The sequence below is a fragment of the Petaurus breviceps genome, unplaced genomic scaffold, assembly GCF_028583685.1.
Source record: "Petaurus breviceps papuanus isolate PSGF00001 unplaced genomic scaffold, PetGlider_PUasm1.0 38, whole genome shotgun sequence".
In the NCBI taxonomy this organism is placed as follows: domain Eukaryota; kingdom Metazoa; phylum Chordata; class Mammalia; order Diprotodontia; family Petauridae; genus Petaurus; species Petaurus breviceps.
The window spans coordinates 104,047,630-104,052,757 of NW_027186304.1; positions in this window are offsets into that span (position 1 = coordinate 104,047,630).

Genomic DNA, 5,128 nt, shown 5'->3' on the forward strand with positions numbered 1-5,128 from the left:
ACATTTGGAACAGAGCATCTGGAGATCTCTTATCAGAGCCATCTTTGCCTGAGAAACCAGCTGGCTGAAAGATCACAGTGTGTTCCCAAGACTTATGTTTGGAAACATACCCTGGCCCTGACATGAGCCATTTAGGAAGGAAGGCTTGGAGGGTCATGGACAGTGTCCAAGTGAATTGTTGAGACCTGAACTACAGATTTCCAATGAAGCTGTTTTGTGGTAGTAGCATCTGCAAATGAACTAACGCCGTGTGTGTGTTTGTGTGTGATGTAAGAGACAGACAAGAGATATAAAACTTATACTATTTTTCAGGGTTTTTTGCTTTCATTTTTTAACCAAAACTGTGACTTTATCAGACTTTCAATGAAGAACCCCAGTTGCCCTTTTCAGATCTGTATTTGCTCTCCAATTCATAGTCTTACATGGAGGCAGGTAGGTGGTACAGTGGGGCTGGAGTTAGGAAGACCTGAGTTCAGATTCAGCCTCAGGTATCTATCTGTTGTGTGGCCCTGGGTAATCACTGTTTGTCTCAGTCTCCTCAGCTGTAGAATGGGCGATATTAATGACACCTATTTCCAAGGGTGATTGTGAAATCAAATGAGGTAATATTTTTAGATTAGCAAAAATGTGCTTAGTATGGTGTCTGGCACAAAGTATATATAGAAATGTTTATTCCCTTCCCACCCTTCCCTTCTTATGACGTCAATGTTGCCTGAGAGCATGGAGAAGTTAAGTGATTCAAGGATCTCTTAGCTGGTGTGTGTCAGAGTGGGACTTGAACCCAGGACTTTCTCTTAGGCTGGCTCTCTAATTCACCATGCCAAATTGCCTCTCCTTCGGGGTTATTTGTTTGTTTTTAATGGAAGTTTGATGACTACTGGATTAGATTTATGGATGGGAAGAATGCCTGTTCAACTCTGGAAAATGGGGCTAATTCTGGAGTGTGATAAACTTAGGTTAGTAGAAATGCCTATCTTTGGATTCTGCTGGGACGGTGGAAACTAAAGAAATCCTGGAGGTCCCATACATTTTGTGACCCGGGGCAAATTATTTGCTTTGTGTCCCAGTTTCCTCATCTGTAAAATGGAAATATTATGATTTACCTTCACAACTTCACAGAGTTCCAGGGATCTGAGTTAGTATGACCAGACCTAGACCTTTGCAGGTTAATCTGCTATATTCCAGGCCACCAGTGGTCTTTCCATGCTTCTGTAAATCTTGGCTACCACCTCTTCTCTCCAACCCACTTATTCCTACTACTTTTGCTCAATGTCAATAATAGAAGAAATTAAAAGAAAATTCCAGGCATTATTACCCATGGAAAATAATGACAAAATTTTAATTTAAAAACAGACTGAGAATAATCTATATGGGCATAAGAAAAGTAAATGCAAAGCATACACAAAACACAGCTATTTCATACATCTGAATGTGTCTGATAGGAGAAACCTAGTATAGAATACTGGAGTTACCTGCTCTGGGCTTGAAGCTTTCAGTGGGTGAGGTACATTTCATTATGCTTATGGTATGCATGGGGTGTTTAGGAATGAGTCACACATTTAAATTAGTTATTTTTAACATACTGAAAGGCTAGTAGGAGGAATATTTGATTTTTTTTTACAATATTATAAATTATAAAGCAAATAAAAGAAATTTCTTTGTATGCATGATTTATTCCTGGCTTGCATAGCAATTCTCAGTAAATAGAAAAGGTTTTAAGAACTCCAAAATGATCATTTGGTAACAGTGTTCCTAGTAAGTCATAGAAGCAAATGCCCTAACAAATGAGTTCAGGACAGACATCAACATTTGGAAATGTAAAGGTTTGGGGAAAAATCACCTGTTAGTCGCTAATTCAGTTTTCCTTAAATGAGTATAATGGTAATTAAGAAGAAAATGAGTTAGATAAAATTAAATGATAATTATTGGAATGTGCAGGAAGAAATGAAAAAAGACTCTAGAAATGCCTTTTTTAAATGTAATTTTAGAAATATAATCCTTTCTCACTCCTCCCACCCCTTTCCAGCCTCCCCCCACCCAAAAGAGTACCAAACAAGGGGAGAAATTCAATACAGAGAGGAAAGAAAAGGATAAAAACCTCCAATTGTCTTTCTACTGAACAGAATTGATCAAATACCATGTTTCTGTTAGGGGATGAAATGAAATAATTAACAAAGAAAAAATCTAGGAAAAGCTACTTTGTCTTTATGGATTCCTCAGACTCAGTGCTTAGGAAAAGGCATTCTTCCAGCTAATGGTACTCACTCCCAGAATTCAGAAAATTCAAGGCAATTGTAGAAATGCACCAACCTAACTGTTCCAAACTCAGTTGTAAGGAAGGAGGAGAGTTATTCCTCCCCTCCCCCCCTTCCCGCTATATTTGTATGGAGCTCCCTGCTCTTCAAAGAGTATTTATAAATATATTTTCTCAGTTCCTCAAAACTCTAGGAAGGTATAGGACAGATGATAATGCCACAATTTTACCCATGAGGAAATAGGGACAGATTAACTAACTTGCCCTATATCCCAAAGCATGTAAGAGACTAGCCTCCAGGTTTCCTGGCTTGTGAGTAATCCAGTCTTCTTCCAGTTACACTGCACTGCTGACATCAGCTGGTATGGGTGGCTGGTATGCCCAGTCAACACCTTGCTTAATTGTGATTCGGGTAACAACTTTTGGGGAAAGCTTCATCTTAGGGCTAGTTTCCACACATCTAGCCATAGATTTGTAGAACCTGGAGTCAGAGAAGACATGGAGGGGATCATTTATCTCTGACACCTAGTTTCGCAGATTAGGAAACTAAGTCCTAGAAAGGCTAATTAATGGGGGAGCTAGGTGGTTCAGTAGATAGAGCACCAGAGTCGGAGGACCTGAGTTCAGATACTACCTCACACCCTTACTAGCTGTATGACCTTGGGCAAGTCACTTAAAACCCTGATTGCCTCAAAAGATAAAAAGGCTAAATAACTTGGTTAAGTTACATGGATAGTAGATAGCAAAGCCAAGATCTGAACCCAGGTTTTCTGACCCTAAACTTAGGGCTCTTTTCAACACACCATACTGCATTCTGATGTTGGTAAGAAGAGAGCAGTTTGGTATAATTTGTATAACCTTACAGGTGGAGGAAGAGGAAATAAATCCAGGAATGAAGAGGCTTCTACAACCTGGAGGAAAAACAAAACCAAGGAGATTCTACTTCATGATTATGGGATCATAGGACGTTCTTATTTATTTATATTTATATATTTATGTATTATATTATGACCTGACAGATCATCTTGCCCAATTTCCTCACTTTGCAGATAACAAAAATGAAGCCCAGAGGGATTAAAACTCAGATCTTTCCTGTTTCAAGTCCAAGGCTCCTGTAACTAGACTGTGCTTCCTGTCACACACAAATGAAAATATTTCTCCTCCAAATTCAAGGGAATCCAGGTGCTGGAGTTGAGTTCTAGCTCCCCCTGGGCCATCTCTGTGACCTTGATCTGTCACTTCATTTATATCTTGGCCCCACTTTCCTTATCTATAAAAACGAGGGGCTCTGATTGGAGGTCCTCTTGGTTCCCTTCTAACATTTTATGATATAAGTCACTTGTCCAAGGTGACAACACTAGTAAATAGAAGATCTAGGATTAAAATCCAAGTTTTCCAATTCCATGTAGTACTAGACCAGCCTATAACCTCACCCCTTTCAGCAATGAACAACAATAAGATTTGTGAAGAATATCATAATATCATAGATCTAGACGTGGAAGAGATTTAAGAGGCCACCTAGCTCAGAGGTTGACACCCTCAATCCAGATCAATATGCAATTGGGAAATATTTAACAAAATAAATGAAAATACAATATAGCACAGATCATGTTAATATGTGGTTTTTCAAGTCAAAATGTGGCCTGCAGGGATCCCTTATCTGTGGTTTGGTGGTCTAGTATCTATTTGAGTTAGACACCATTGATTTAGTCCAACTCTCATTCAACAGAGGAAGAAACTATTTTGTACTTCTTAATTAGATTTTCCATCTTGGTCATTCTTCAGTTACCACTTATTCTCAGTCTTTGGATGCCACCAAGGTGGATTTTGAAGGTACCTTCCATGATAATCTACATGAGGTTTGACATTATCTAGTGGGAATCCTTCTTCCCTTGAGAAGCCAACAAGGATAATGATTATAGTGAACTTCTATTTTGTGTTTGAGGAGGTAACTGAAGTCATATCTCTCTGAGAGAGCCAGAATATCAGAGACTGGCTACAAAGTCAGTGTTTAAAACTATAAATTTAAGCTTGGAGAAATGGGAAGATTTAGATGAGAGAGAGAGAGAGAGAGAGAGAGAGAGAGAGAGAGAGAGAGAGAGTGGGAGGGAGCATCTAGATGGCCTTGTACTTTATAGGTGAAGGGGATGTGGCACTGAGAAATGGTTTGCTTGGGCCACACAGCTGTAAGGTAGAAGCAACGGGAATTTATAGCTGGGACTACTACGCCCAAATCCAGTGCTCTTTCTATTATTGCCAAATTTGGGAAAATCAGGGGAATGATTTACTACCAGCTCCATGACTGTTTCCCCTCACACTCTGGACTTAAGTTTTCTTTTCATCAGTTTAATGATATTGGCCTTCACAGGGGCTGGGTTATCATCAGTCATGAGACACTTTCAGAAGCAGAGGCCTTAGCAAAGGCTCCACGAACAACAAATGCTACAGAACATAGTCTCCAAGATGTCCTTAGCCGACAGGCCAGAAACAGTCAACTTTCTGCTTTTTCGAGAGAATTAAGGGTTGAGAAAGCATCCCAGTCCAGTTCAGCCCAATGTCCAGCCTCACCGGTAGGTGGTGCTGTGACAAAAGCAACTCAGAGGACACCTGCAACCAAGGGAAGGAAATGTCCTGTGGGACCTGTCCTGAGGTTCTCTCTCAAAACAAGCAGCCAGCCTGCAAGCTTGGAGGTGGAGGCTGGGCTTTGGGAGATACTGGGCTTGAACCAGGAGGGTTGGGGGCAGATTTACCAACCAGATTTTGGAGCAGGAGTCTTGGCACAGAATGAAGGGTGATGGGCCATCTATTCCAAAATGCCCCCCTTTTCCCAGCATCCCCCACCCCCAAAACAGTCTCACACACACACACACACAC